Here is a 16,167-nt window from a genome sequence, read left to right as displayed (position 1 = left end):
TGAACTGTAAAACATCACAACAGTAAAGATACTGTAGATTAGTAATTACAGTAACTTACTGGCAATAGTGTTGCCAGTAAGTTGCTGTAAAAATACAATAAAATGTCTAACAGTGAAGTAATCTGCAATAAATTACGGGTAGTAATAAAATAAACTACTAACTCTTTTACGCTACGTCCACACCTACACGGGTATTTTTGAAAACGCAGCTGTTTCGTCGTAAACGGCGTTTCGAATCACCGAAAACAGATATTTTTTAAAACCCTTTTTTGCGTTTAGTTGTGGATGAGGAATACAGAGTTTGACACAACGTCAAAGGTATGTGCCTTTTTTCACGTCAGGCTGTGCGCCACATTGTTTACATGAGCTGCATTGCAGAATGGCAGACAGAGACAAAATACTGTTAATCTGACTATCCTCAGGTTTTACACGCTTATATATACACAAGCAGTTACTGTCCCTCTATTTAGAAAGGCTGACGCATCAGGGTGTAATTATTTTTACTGTAGTTGTTGTTTTTTTTCCTGAGTAATAATATTCAACATTGCCATCAATACATTTTTAAAAAAAAAAATGTGTCTCTGTGCAAAATGGGTTCAAAAACATAAACAACTGTAGGATACTGTTTGTCTGTGATTTGAACCGGGGGAACAAATCGTGGCAGGATCAGTCTGATATTATTTGTATCCCGCTGTAACTTTACTGTATACAGAGCTAACATCTCCAAAATGTCAGGAGTAGTTAGTCATTACAACAAGTGTTTGTGAACTAAAAATCAAGAATGTGGGATACTGTTTGTCCGTGATTTGGAGAGCCCAGCGCTGCTCCCGACAAAGGGAAAACTAATTCTGCAGGGGAGACCTACCTCGGCACTTGTGCAGGTGAAACCAAAGGGAAGATATGCTTGCTCTTTTTCTGTTCTGCCTCTCGTGCGCACAAAGTCTCTCATTTGCTCAATCCACTCATCTAGAGTCAGTGAGCCCATATTGTCCAACTTCCCTGAAAATGTTGGCAACTTTCTATCCTGTTGTATACCACAGGATTGGGTCTCACAGTCTCTGATTCACTTCCTGTAGCTCCTGTTGATGTAGAGGGCCTCTCTGTACCCACAGATGCTGTTTTCAAGTCTCTAAGTTCATTCTCCAACTCCTGTATACGTTGGGCCATTGTTTGTTGCTCGCTTCCCTCCATGATGGCGATCGAGACCTGGCTGCTCCTTCTCTCCAATCTTACAAACCTGTCCCTGCTGTCCTTACAAAATAACAAAACAAAATGGCCACTCCCTTGAAACCTGTTCGTAACAACGCCAAAATGTAACCGAGGACAAGGGATGAGTAAACGGGGCAAAGAAATAATTGATCATTTATTTATTACATGAGTTAAACATACAAATTCCCAGTCGTTTCCAGACAGGACTTACAACACATCCTGCTGATATCCCAGCTGCACATGAGACTTACCACACAAACTGTGCGAAATAACACTACAACCCGTCACACCCCGCTTAGTGACACTGCAATCGTGGCACACACTGCAAACAATTCGGGTCTCAGCGCAGCTGGGAATCAGTGCTATGTATGGCCTGTGATCTGAGAGATAAAGGGAAGTGGCACAAACAATTAAAATAAAAAAAAACAAAAGAGAGGTTAGTCCGCCCTTACAAAACGTACTCTCAATCAATAACCGCCTCTACGGCTGGACGGACTAACCAAAACAAAATTACAAATCAATCAAAAGAACAAAAAAAAAAAGGACAGCAGAGACAGCACAGCTGAAAAACAAACATTATCAATTAAAATATTACCCAATAAAATAGCAATTTTATAAAACCATTCAAAATCATGAAACTAAAACAAACACTCAATATACCTACAATATTGATCAGTTTCCCTGCGCGCAGTCGATCTAGGGCTTGATCAATTCTTCTATTAAAATTCGTGGTCACACTAAAAAAGTCCAATGACACATTAAAAACAGGCACATGCAATAGCAAAAGATCCAAACAAAAATGGCAAAAGTCTCTTACCGACAGTATACCCACTCGCACCTGAGTGAATTAATTGCCTCGGGTTTTTTCCACAGAAGAGCGCTGACTTCACCCCACACACCCACTACCTTTTCACAGCTCTTCAGCCAATCACCTGGCAGAGAGCAACAAACTGCCAGGTGACACTTGTTACAACCAGATTTTCTAGTCTTTGGCTTAGAATGAAGTTGGTTTGGAAACATATTCAGCGATGCTTCATCTCCTGCTTTGCGTTTCTGTGGGCGCCCGTGCTAGCAGTGCCCAAGCCTTTTGTTTTTTTCCTTTTCATACCGCGCCCCCCCTGCCATGGCTCTGGGCCCCAATCACTTTGGGAAGGTCTGATGTAACTACTGGTACTGAAAATCAAAAAAAAAGAAAAAAAGTTAAAGCTAAAAACTTAAAATGTTTAAAAAAACAACAACAAAAATTTAGTTTGCATTTAATTTTTATTTGTTCATAGATTCTCATCACCCTTGCAGTGCAACGAGGGAAGAACTGTCATGTATATCACATCTATTTTGTGCACTGTTATTCATGTTCATCCTGCAGCACACCCCTACTCCCCTTTCTCTGCCTGTAATCCCTGTAAAATATATATCTCAGACGCGTTATATAATGAAACAACGCTGATCTTTTTTTTAATAATTAAAAAAAAAAAAAACAAATCTTAACGAATAATGAAAATGGCTGCTGTACAAAATGAACCAATACAGACAAAATAAATATGGTTTTAAGATGGAATTCATGCATCGGAAATATAGAAGTAGATCAGTTTAAAACATCTGTGCTCCGAGGATAAAGTTTGAATTTGTGTTTATGTACTGGCAGTGATACAAATCAGTTATGTACACAGAAATCAAGAGAAAAGCACCGGGCTGCTCAGTCACTAACTAACTACTGTTACTGTACTTTTATTATGAGTATATTACTGTAAGAGCAACAGGCTGGACTCTGCTTCAGCTCCTGTGCAGAGCTGATTATTAACAAACAGCATGTTGTCTGTCTCTTGCCACATCTGTAAGGATAGTAACAAACCTGGCACTTCAGTAACCCCTCATTAATCAGTAACTACGAATTAAATAGCAAAGCCCGATATTTATGTACTGAAACCAACTACTTCCGCTTGGCAGCTTAAGTTCAAATATATGTTTAATTTTTCCACTGATGAATTTTTTAGCACTGACTCTGTATATATTTTTGTACTGAGTTTGTTGCAAACATTCATGTTAAAAAACTGTCTGAATTATTGCTAATGAGATATGTTCACAAAGTCACATGTGCAGTACTCTGTACAGCTTACATCCTTTAAGAGAAATAATTTGAAGCCTTAATATTTCTTGTTCAATACCCAAGCAGCAGCTCACACACTGCTGATAATACCTCGGTAGCTTGGTGACCAGGATGCAGCAGCAGACTGAACCAGGACTGAAACCTGCTCCATCATCTCATCTTTGCATACCTCCATTTACAAAGCATCAACAACTCAAAAGGTAAACATTATATTGGAAATTTTTTTATTTCAGATTTGAGAGAGAAACTTTATATTTCAGTTTGTGATGATTCTGTTCTCCTTGTGATTACAGGAGCTGCCCTCAGATTCAGACCTCAGCACCAGCCAGTGACAGCAGACAGATCATCCTATATCTTCACTCTTTGTAGTAACTCCATAATTAACTGATGAAAACAGTACAAAGGTTAAAGTACCACATGTGCTTTCAGTAAAAGCTGCAGCTGCTTATAGATAAAGTTAAAGACAAAGTCAAAAGGATTGATCACCCATGTAACTGTGTCACTATATACCAGCATTAACAGGACCTGAGTTTGGTGTTTCAGAAAGGTGCTAATCTCAGACCTGCTCAACTCCTGTTTTAAACACTGAATGTAGTCAGCTGCATGAAGAGGATGTGATGTTTTCTCTGACACAATTGAATAAAACCTGATGAAGGTCAAAAATCGTCACTTGTATGTTGAACTAAAAACGTCTGATCCGGAATTCTTTCACCGTTTCTTGCCAATAGTGTGTTATTTATCATAAAGTAATACAGAATCATTCATACAGAGTAACGAGAGCATAATATATATTTAAATATTTAACTTTCTACAGGACTGAATATAATATCTTTATGTTCAAAAAAAGAGCTGCTGGTGAAGATCATGAGTCCTGCTTTGTCCCTGCAATGAGCTTCAGTCTTCCTGGTGTTTCTGAAATGATACCTCTCTCTATGTGCAGCACACATCGTTGTGTGCCTCAACTTTCGGTCTTTTACCCAGGCTAATCTGCCATTTACCTTCCTTGGTTAGGTTTAGGGATTAGAGATCGATCTAGATTATCATTTTCAATTTGGGAGATATCATCAGCAGTGGACCTTGGATTCATCAGGTGTTTTGGCCATTATCACTATACACCCTCATCCAAGGAGGCCCTGCCAGGGTTGATCAGGCCCTGGATTGTGTCACTGGTTTATGTTAAATTGTTATTTCTCTTCTTCTTTCTTCTGTTTAGTTAGTCCACAGTGAACACTATTGGCTGTCATGATCCGAAGAAGAAGAAGAAGAAACCCCAATATTACTAATACTACTACAACAACAACTACAATTAATAATAACAACATAGCATGTACAAGTTGCAGTAAAAGAGGAACTAACACAGAGACTCAGACAGGTGGAATTGACACCAGGACTGGGGAAAAACAGACATGGAGACATGACCGGGAAAGCTGAAGAAATATCAAAACACAGAGACGAGACTAGGATGGATATGCAAATTCAGCATGGTGTTGGTTTAGCTCAGTGTTTCGAGTGAGCGACGGCTCAGAGCAGCCGGTCCAGGTTCGAGTCTGGCTCTTTGCCACAGTTTTAGCAGATCTAACAGACTGAATGAGATTGAGGGAGAAAGTAGTTTCCACTTCACTGTGTAACATTTTTCCACATCCTTCTGATTAGCAGACCAGCAAAGAGGCCCATCCATTTTCCTCTTTTACCTATTAAAACACTGAGCATTATGATGCATTATGCTTATCATTTGTTGTTATTGTTGTAAGTTGTGGTATTTCAGACTCACTTTTAAAAAATGGATAAGTAAAACTTTGCTATAATAATTTCTTTAGACCTTGCCCCGACTCCATAATAAATTTACCTGATACAAGTTTGTGCTTTCGTGTGTATTAAGTTTCTTTAGTACAAAGGTCACTAAAGGCCTGCTATAAATATGATATATGAGGTTTATAAATGAACAGTTCTGGTAATGACCTAAATCATGTTTTGTTTCTGTAATGGTTAATCCACCATTATATGAAGCCTTTTAATCAAAACTATATATAACGTATCCACGAATTTTCATATTTACTGTCTTCACTGTATCATAGATTTTTTTTTTTACATGTTTCTATATAGTAACTGAGGCAGCAAAGTGCATGAAAACCAAACTCACCACAACTGTAGGACTACAAAGCAACAGCAGGGGACAATCCTTAGGTTTGAACCAGCTCTCCATTTACAACTTGAAACGTGAAAAATCGATGTCATCTGTAATGGGAAAATTCTAGTGAATCCTCACATTTAGATTTAGGTGGTAAGAATTTCACTGTATTATTTTTGTATAACCTTTGCATGCTCAAGATGAAGTATGTATCAGCAAGACCTTGTGAAAACTGCTTAGCTAGGCCTAACAATGCTTCACTATGTTATCTGCTAACTGTTTTGCTCAGAAGGATAAAGTTCAGGGCCAGCGCCAGGTGCTGGCCTGGGAAGAGATAGTTGGAGTCTTCTTTGTTCAGCAAAAGCCCGGGATTGGACAAAAGACTGTTGTAACTAAAATATACACAGAAAAGATACAAAGCCTTTTAATCCAAACTACAGTGGGATGCAAAGGTTTGGGCAACCTTGATAATAGTCATTATTTTCCTGTATAAATCGTTGGTTGTTACACTAAAAAATGTCAGTTAAATATATCATATAGGAGACACACACAGTGATATTTGAGAAGTGAAATGAAGTTTATTGGATTTACAGAAAGTGTGCAATAATTGTTCGAACAAAATCAGGCAGGTGCATAAATTTGGGCACCACAAAAACAAAGAAATGAAATCGATATTTAGTAGATCCGCCTTTTGCAGAAATTACAGCCTCTAAACGCTTCCTGTACGTTCCAATGAGTCTGGATTGTGGTTGAAGGTAATTTGGACCATTCCTCTTTACAAAACATCTCTAGTTAATTCAGGTTTGATGGCTTCTGAGCATGGACAGCTCTCACACCACAGATTTTCAATAATATTCAGGTCTGGGGACTGAGATGGCCGTTCCAGAACGTTGTACTCGTTCCTCTGCATGAATGCCTTAGTGGATTTTGAGCACTGTTTCGGGTTGTTGTCTTGTTGAAAGATCCAGCTTCAGCTTTGTCACTGATTCCTGGACATTGGTCTCCAGAATCTGCTGATACTGAGTGGAATGTGTCCCTCATCTTTGACAAGATTCCCAGTCCCTGCACTGGCCACACAGCCCCACAGCATGATGGAACCACCACCATATTTTACTGTAGGTAGCAGGTGTTTTTCTTGGAACGCCCTTTGTTACGCCCAAATAACTCAATTTTAGTTTCATTAGTCCACAGCACCTTATTCCAGAATGAAGCTGGCTTGTCCAAATGTGCTTTAGCAAACCTCAAGCAGCTCTGTTTGTGCTGTGGGAGGAGAAAAGGCTTCGTCTGCATCACTCTCGCATACAGCATCTCCTTGTGTAAAGTGCGCCGAATGGTTGAACGATGCACAGTGACTCCATCGGCTGCAAGATGATGTTGTAGGTCTTTGGTGCTGGTCTGTGGGTTGACTCTAACTGTTCTCACCATTCGTCGCTTCTGTCTATCCGAGATTTTTCTTGGTCTGACACTTCGAGCCTTAACTTGAACTGAGCCTGTGGTCTTCCATTTTCTCAATATGTTCCTAACTGTGGAAACTGACAGCTTAAATCTCTGAGACAGCTTTCTGTATCCTTCCCCTAAACCATGATGGTGGACAATCTTTGTCTTCAGGTCATTTGAGAGTTGTTTTGAGACCCCCATGTTGCTACTCTTCAGAGAAAATTAAAAGAGGAGGGAAACTTACAATTGACCCCCTTAAATACTCTTTCTCATTACTGGATTCACCTGTGTATGTAGGTCAGGGGTCACTGAGCTTACCAAGCCAATTTGAGTTCCAATCATTAGTTCTAAAGGTTTTGGAATCAATAAAATGACAACAGTGCCCAAATTTATGCACCTGCCTGATTTTGTTTGAACAATTATTGCACACGTTCTGTAAATCCAATAAACATTTCACTTCTCAAATATCACTGTGTGAGTTCCTATATGATATATTTAACTGACATTTTTTATTGTAACAACCAACGATTTATACAGGAAAATAATGACTATTAACAAGCTTGCCCTAACTTTTGCATCCCACAGCATATATAACTTATCCACAAATTTTCATATTTACTGTCTTACAAACAAAAAGCAAACAACTTGTAAATTACATTGTTATTGTATGGTTAACATAAAAAATAACAGTTATTTATTTGGAATATTCAAAAGAAAAAAAATTAATCTCACAGATTGAATATTATGCTGATCATTTAGGGATGGAGACATAAGGGTGCCATAAGTATTGGTGTTAACATTTACATTTCTTTCCCAGTATGAAAAAGCCCAAACCGAAATAAAGAAAATGTTAAAACACATTTATGGGCAGTACCTGATAACACTTATGAAACTGAGTGCAGGCAGTCCAACACTCCTGCTAAGTTGGCAGCACTGCTTTTCCAGCTGCACTGCGCTCAGGAAATGCTTAAACTATTTTGTGCATTCAAAAATTGTAGCACTCAACAGAAGATGAATCATATACATAAAATGTCGATTTATTTTCAAGATCCAACAATGAAAAGGACAGAACAGAGGTGATAAACCACTGCACAGCCCATATTACAGACTGTGGACCTCAGGCCACACAAGCTGTAGTACAGGAGCTGCCAAAAAGGTTTGGCACTACCAAAACTAAAGGTATATGTATTTGTTAAATAAAAACTTTTGAAGCACATGAATTCCGTGTGATTGTTCTTCACTGTATCATAGAAACGTGTAAAAAAAACAAACAAACTATATGATAACTGAGGCAGCAAAGTGCATGAAAGCCAAACTTTGTGCTACTGCCCAAACTCACCACAACTGTAGGACTACTAAGCAACAGCAGGGGACAATCCTTAGGTTTGAACCAGCTCTCCATTTACAACTTGAAACGTGAAAAATCGATGTCATCTGTAATGGGAAAATTCTAGTTAACCCTCACATTTAGATTTAGGTGGTAAGAATTTCACTGTATGATTTTTGTATAACCTTTGCATGCTCAAGATGAAGTATGTATCAGCAAGACCTTGTGAAAACTGCTTAGCTAGGCCTAAGCACTATGTTATCTATGTTATCTGCTAACTGTTTTGCTCAGAAGGATAAAGTTCAGGGCTAGCGCCAGGTGCTGGCCTGGGAAAAGGTAGTGGAAGTCTTCTTTGTTCAGCAACAGCCGGGGTTGGACAAAAGACTGTTGTAACTAAAAGATACACAGAAAAAAAGTATTTAAAAAATGGTAGGACCAAAAGGCTATTTTTTTAAAGTGTTATAAAATCAAGACAATTTATACAAAAGCAATGTATAGATACATAACGGAATTTACTCTTAATCACTGAAAAGGTTTGTGAGATATGGATTCAGTTTATTTATCTTACAGGAATTCTTGTAGATCAGGAGTAGGCAACTCCAGGCCTTAAGTGCCAGTGTCCTGCAGGTTTGAGATATCACCCTGGGTCAACACACCTGAATCAAATGATTAGTTCATTACCAGGCCTCTGGAGAACTTCAAGACATGTTGAGGAGGTAATTTAGCAATTTAAATCAGCTGTGTTGGATCAAGGACACATCTTAAACCTGCAGGATACCAGCACTTCAGGCCTGGAGTTGCCCACCCCTGTTGTAGATCTTAGAAATATCATCAGCATTCAACACACTCTGGAGTATCACAAAGGCACTGAAACAAAGGCACAAATATTCTTCAGAAACAATTTTATGAATTTGAAAACATTAACCAGTAAACTCTGCAAAGTATCACAGAATATTTCAAATGAATAAAAACCTATGAAAAGTTGTTTCTGCAACTAAAAAAGCCAAAAGGATTATTCCCTGCAGGTAATGCTTCAACATAATAGTTGCCATTTAGAGATTTATATAACTTATAACATGTTTTTTTGCAGAAATTGAGACTTCATGATTTTTCAAAATGATGGCTGGTTGTTAAGTAAAGTTAAATGTAGAGCAAAATGCCTCAAATGTATTTTATTGCAATTACTTTTGAAATTATGGTATACTCACTGTACTTTTACAAATGAAAAATATATTTTCACCTAGAACTGTAGGGTTTTTTTTTTTTAAACACATTAACAGTAAACATTAATGTCACGTACTGTTCTTGATTTACAATAACTGAATGTTTCTGGTAAAGTAAGGTATTATTTTTTACTTTATGGTCCAGTACTGTTGCCTTTGGAAATTTTTCACTGTAATTTTCACAAACATTTTTTACAGTGTAAGCTAAACAGCGCTAATCAGGTTTCTCTCTCTCTTTATGCAGGTCAGAACTGATCACCTGAATTTTCAGTGTTCACTGTGGCTTTCACTGTAAATGAAAAAAAAAAAACATGCGGAAATCAAATAAAGTTCCCACCGGTCAAGTTCTGCCTTGATCCTCACAGGAGATCAGAGATCAGATAAGCTGAACACCAGGTAAACAGAAAGTTGGTTTTTTTATGATTTATGAGCGGCATGATTGGCTTAATCATAAATTCTTTAAGTGTACAGGAGAGGGCAGCATCATATCATGTTTCTTTAGCAGGAATGACAAGCAGCTCCTCTGCTGGAACTATAAATTAGGCCCAATCAGGCTCAAACTGAAGTAGAACAAATAGGCCACAAAATGTAACAGGTCATAGGGCTTTCTTTTTTCTCTTTTTTCTATTCTTGTTTTAAAAAACACAAGGCTTTATTTGGTTTACATTAGGTGTTTAGGTGGGTCGTTTGTTTTTCTTTTGTTTCCTTTGGTTGTTTCCTGTTTTATTTTGAAGAGTAGCTTTCTTTCACGTCCTGTTTAGTTTTACTTGCTGTCTGTATTTCACGGGCTCTAGTTCTTAGTTTTACACCTGCACTCACTGGCCACTTTATTAGATAACATAAATATCTAAATAACGAATCACATACTAGGCAACTCTATGCTTTTAGACATGGTATCCAGAAAAGTCAACACAATCTTCAGAAGCAATTAAGTATCCAAAAGGCTGAAGAAAGGTGATTTCAGTGACTTTGAATGTGGAATGGTTGTTGGTGCCAGGTGGGCTGGTCTGAGTGCTTCAGAAATTGCTGATCTAATGGGATTTTCCCCACACACTCGTCACTAGGGTTTACTGAAAATGGTTTGAAAAAGAGGAAGTATTCCGTGAGCAGCAGTTCCCTGTGTGAATATACCTTGTTGATGTCAGAGGAGAGTGACCAGACAACAGTAGCTCAAATAGCCAGTTGTTACAAGCAAGGTATTCAGAAGCAGAGTCATTAGCACCCTGTCCTGAGCATGAGCACCACAGGTGGCAAAAGTACAGACTGTCTTTACTTATGTAGAAGTACAGATACTAATATAAAATATACATATATTCCAGTAAAAGTTGAAGTACTGAAGCAATTCTTTAATCATACATAACATAAGAATACAAATATTGTTCCTATCTAAATTTCAATTCTAATGGATGTGCTTAGTTTGAATCTGTTATGTAGGACACCTGCTGTGAATGAGAATTTAAGAAAATTACTATGTTCTGTTGCCTACATGATAGAGGGTGACTTTACGTCCACACCTAAACAGTAAAATGAATTCGCCACTGGATTTGCCACTGACGCCAGGTGAACTCCAGGAAGCCCTGATAAGTAAGGCTCCAGGTCCAGACGTCTTCCCTGTAGAATTCTACAAAGAATTCTGGACGATTCTAGCACCAGTTTTTAACAGAACGTTGTTGGAAATCAAAGAAAAGGGCAGACTTCCATCAAATATGAATTGTGCAAACATTAATCTCCTGCTAAAACCAGGCAAAGACCCTGTATATCCCTCAAGCTATCGTCCAATATCCCTAAATGTAGACCTTAAAATAATCTGCAAAGCTCTCTCAAAGAGATTAGAGAAAATAACCCCCCTCTTAATTCATCCTGACCAAACTGGTTTCATAAAAGGTAGGCACTCATCAACAAATACACGTAGATTACTTAATTTGATAGACTACTCATACAGTAAAAACCTAGAAACTACAATATTCTCTTTAGACGCAGAAAAAGCATTTGACAGAGTTAACTGGAAATTTCTATTTGCAACTTTACACAAATTTGGTTTTGGATCCTCTTTCATAAACTGGTTAAAAATATTATACAATTCCCCAACAGCTTGTGTTAGAACAAATGACCAGACATCCTCCAGCTTCTGTCTCCTGAGAGGCACCAGGCAGGGATGCCCACTCTCCCCTTCACTGTTTGCAATTTTTATTGAACCACTAGCAGCAGCAATTAGACAGAATACAGTAATTAAGGGCATAAAATGCAAGAACGTGGAACATAAAATTAGCCTTTATGCAGATGATGTGTTACTTTTTCTCCAAAACTCACAAACTAATCTCTCTGGGGTGATTGCATGTATAAACTCTTTTGCAAGAATATCAGATTACTCAATTAACTGGTCAAAATCTTCAGTCCTTCCGATTAATTGCTCCTTCCATAATTTTTCTTCTACACCACTGCAATCAGGAAATATAAAATATTTAGGTAATAATGTTTCTCCCAAGCTTGCAGATCTAACTAAATTAAACCATATCCCACTTTTAAAGAAAAGTAAAAGACGATCTGGCTGGATGGAAATGTCTACCCATATCACTCACGGGAAGGGTTGCTGCTATAAAAATGATGGTCTTACCAAAAATAACTTGTTTATTCTCAATGATCCCAACTAAACCACCACAAGATTGGTTCAGATCTCTAGATTCATACAGTGGCTTGCAAAAGTATTTGGCCCCCTTGAACTTTTCCACATTTTGTCACATTACAGCCACAAACATGAATCAATTTTATTGGAATTCCATGTGAAAGACCAATACAAAGTCGTGTACACGTGAGAAGTGAAATGAAAATCATACATGATTCCAAACAAAAATGTTTGGAATCATGTATGAATCATGATCAAGTAAAGATGAAAAGGTTAAATGAGAAAAAGATTGTTTTCTTATCTTGAAGAATCTGCCAAAGTTTTTCAAGACTTTTCATTTTCTTGAGACTGAAGAAGTTTTAAGTTGTTTTCATGTTGAAGAACAAACACACATACACAGGAATTTCTCTTTCACCCTCCAGGAACACCAGGTGAAGCAGGTGTTGAAAGCTGTGAACATCAGGAAAGTTGCTGGCCTTGATGGAGTACGTAAAATAGTTTGTGCCTGCGCTGACCAGCTAAGGGGAGTCCTGACCAGGATGTTCAACCTCTCACTGTCACAGACCACCATCTGAAGGCAAACAACTTTATTCCTGTGTCAAAGTCATCTGCCCCAAGCTGTCTCATAGACAACCGACCTATCGCCTTAATATCTGCAGTCATTAAATGCTTTGAGAGGCTTATCCTGCAGCACATGGAGGCCTGCTTACCACAGAACCTAGACTTTTATTGCTTTGCCTACAGCGCAAACAGATCAGCAGAGGACGCCATTGCCACACCCCTACACAAGACTCAAATTGTATCAGAATGCTGTTGATAGATTACAGTTCAGCATTCAAGACCATCATTCCTGAAATTCTGGTTGACAAGCTGATTAATATCAGTTTGCCCCCCCTCCACCTGTGCCTGGATCAGGGATTCTCTGTCCAAATCGCCCTTAGTTGAGGTACTGCAGGCTTCTCCACCATGACCCTCAGCACAGGCTCCCACCAAGGCAGTGTGCTGAGCCCTCTCCTGTACACCCACCCACACACTAATGATTGTACACCTACCTACCCCTCTAACACCATCATTAAATTTGCTGATGACACTACAGTCATTGGTCTCATCAGTGAAGGGGATAAAACTGCGTACAGGGAGGGGGTTAAAAACTGTTGGGATGGTACGCTGAACCTTCAGCTCAATACCATCAAAGCTAAGGTAATGGTGATTGACTTCAGCAGACACAGAAGGGAACATGTCCCTCTCCACATCAGCCCGGACTGTTCAGTGAAAGTCCTCCTTTAAATGGCTCAGGACTTCTCATGGACCACTAACACCAACACGGTGGTTAAGAAGCCCAGCAAAGACTCCACTTCTTTAGCATGCTGAGGAGGAACCATCTGGAGAAGAGACTGTTGGTTCACTGCAGCACCATAGAGAGTGTCCTGACTGACATCACAGTTTGGTATGCTAATTGCTTGCTGGCAGACAAGAAAAACCTGCAGAGGTTCATTAAGAGAGCGCAAAAGCTCACTGGTATGTGATGGTTGCCCACAACCCACAACTGAAATGCTCTGTTACCAGGCTGCTGCTCCAGTCCTTCCAGGTCTGAGTAAAAGAGGAGGGGGTGGAGCTGGTTTAAGTGTAGAGGCCACCAAAATGAGTGTTGTGATCATATAGGGGGTTTCTCCTTGTATTATGTTTAGCTATTGTCTCTGTGGTTTTCCCCTCTGATGTTTAAAATAGTTTATTCAGTAACTATATAGGTTGAGCTGTCTCTCATTTGGGTAGCTCAGTTTGTTGAGTTATGATATTTTATTAAATGTTATTTTCTTGAGAATAATTCAGTTTAGTTGAACTCTTTTACTTTGTTCTTAAAATAGCTTATTTCTGTGATTCCGTATTTTTGGTAAATGGTAAATGGCTTGTATTTACATAGCGCTTTACTAGTCCCTAAGGACCCCAAAGCGCTTTACATATCCAGTCATCCACCCATTCGCACACTGGTGATGGCAAGCTACATTGTAACCACAGCCACCCTGGGGCACACTGACAGAGGCGAGGCTGCCGGACACTGGCGCCACCAGGCCCTCTGACCACCACCAGTAGGCAACAGGTGAAGTGTCTTGCCCAAGGACACAACGACCGAGACTGTCCAAGCCGGGGCTCGAACCGGCAACCTTCCGATTACAAGGCGAACTCCTAACTCTTGAGCCACGATCGCCCCATTTTTGAAGTAGCCTTGTGTTTTTTGGGTATAATACCCAGATTTTGAACATTACACCTGTGCCCGTACAATGTCCACCAATGCTGCCTAATGTAAGATTACATCATAGTACATATTTGCTGTTTTATTATTTATGTGGAATGAATGATGACTGTAAGCAAGTAAGAATGTATGTATGCTAGTCTGCTGAAACGTAAGCTCTGCTCAAGTTGTACAATGCCCAAGTACAGCGACAATAAAGGGATCTTTATCTTTACTTTATCTTTTTCAGTCAGCACAATGATTCATCCCAATATGTAAAAAGTAAAAATAAATGAATAAAAAACCAACAGTATCCTTGATCTTAAGAAATACATCAGTATAAAGAGCTAATTTCTTCTTGCTTCTCATCTGTCATTAGACTTTATCTAACATAAGACTGTGATTTAGTACTCTAATTACATATCTTATCTCACTGTGCAGGATTTGACATGTCAGACTAACTGTGCACAGGCTTTCTAAGTTTAAAACATGCACACGTCATTGTGTTCTATTTGGCTGCATACTCAGTTGATTTCTATTCACATTAATCTAGCCAGTCAGTGCATTAGACAGGAAACAGTAGAAAGGTTTGCAACCCTGGAAAAGAGTCAGACTTTTCCTGTCTTTGTTCCAAATTGTCTGTCATCATACTTCTGTTTACGTCATGTAAAATCAAAATGAGAATTTCAACCACATTAAAAAAAAGCATGGGAGAGAGTATCCAGCTGCATGCATGGGAAATAAAGGGAGAGGAAGAGAAAAGAAACTGTGGTTTGAGTTTCTTAAGAAACCGTTGGTGTATTTGTGAATCACTACCATGGTTCTTATCCAGGTTGTTGGTTTCCAAAGAATTAAAACCTAGAATTATTCAAAAAGAAAACAAAAGTGGCACTGATACAAAATGAAACTAATTTCAGTCAGCAGCGTTTGCGCTTCACTACAGCAGCTACACTACAGCACCGAGTCAGAGACGGTCACTCATAAATGGAAACAAGCTCCCTTCTGTGGACTGAGACAGAAAGGTCATCCAACATTACACCCCAGGCCTGGTGTGACCCTGCATTTCTGTGTGAGGGTGGTGTTCATGATTCAGCTGTTTGCTGTGTGGAGATGATATTGACAGAGATGGCCGAGGGGCTCTGGTCTCCGATCACAGAACAGTGATTCCCTCTATGCCGCTGCTTCAATCAGTGCAGCTACAAGGCTCATGCAGAGTGGCATTGTTTGCTGTCTCAGCACAAAGAACAAACTTGTCTGTCATGTGGAATAAAATAAAATGGATAAAACAGTGGATCAGTGTTTGAAATATTGTTGATCACAACAGCCTACAGACTAGAAAGCGTGATGACTATTAACTAAACGTGCAATTTGAAATTGGGCACTTAACACTGCATTAGTGATGTAAAAGCATACTCCTATATACGGAATGCATGATTTTAGGTGTTTTGCACAAACTTTGGGTTTTGGAGCATTAACATCAGTGCAGGGCCAGCAAAAATATAGAAAAAATAAGCATTAGCTGTGTTTCAGTGCTTTATTTTAACATTTCTGCTTCATCTCTGGCATGGTGTTTGAAGTTATTGTGGCTGACGTCTGAGGAAAACAACCCCAAGCAAAGCTATAATGAAGTCAAGATCGTTCTTTTGTTGGATGAACCCTGGTGCAGTTTTTACATTGGTTTTTTTTTTAGTTTATTAAGTTTCATATACAAACATGTTTTATTCATATTCTTCTAAAAGATTTTGTTATTACATTTAATGAGCCACATTTGCTACATAGTACAAAGACTGGATCATCAGCTGGAGCTCCTCAACACCTCCCTAATACTCAGGCTTACTGCATGCCAGGGGATTTTTGTATGTTTTCTTTTGCTTTTGGTTATG

The 16,167-nt window shown here is 38.9% G+C and overlaps 1 long non-coding RNA gene across 1 annotated transcript; it reads right to left on the bottom strand.

Annotated features, from left to right (window-relative positions):
- Positions 1–567: 567 nt before the first annotated feature.
- Positions 568–2,020, bottom strand: LOC146655413 (uncharacterized). The gene is made up of 2 exons (XR_014914325.1): positions 1,874–2,020; positions 568–1,771 (listed from the first exon to the last, which is right to left on the bottom strand). It is a non-coding gene; the product is annotated as an uncharacterized LOC146655413 (long non-coding RNA).
- Between the last annotated feature and the right edge of the window lie 14,147 nt (positions 2,021–16,167).

This window comes from Rhamphochromis longiceps, linkage group LG13, assembly GCF_057381845.1.
Source record: "Rhamphochromis longiceps isolate RC_006_pf linkage group LG13, R_longiceps_female_GT1.1, whole genome shotgun sequence".
Taxonomy (NCBI): Eukaryota; Metazoa; Chordata; class Actinopteri; order Cichliformes; family Cichlidae; genus Rhamphochromis; species Rhamphochromis longiceps.
This window is presented reverse-complemented; position numbering and strand designations above follow the sequence as displayed.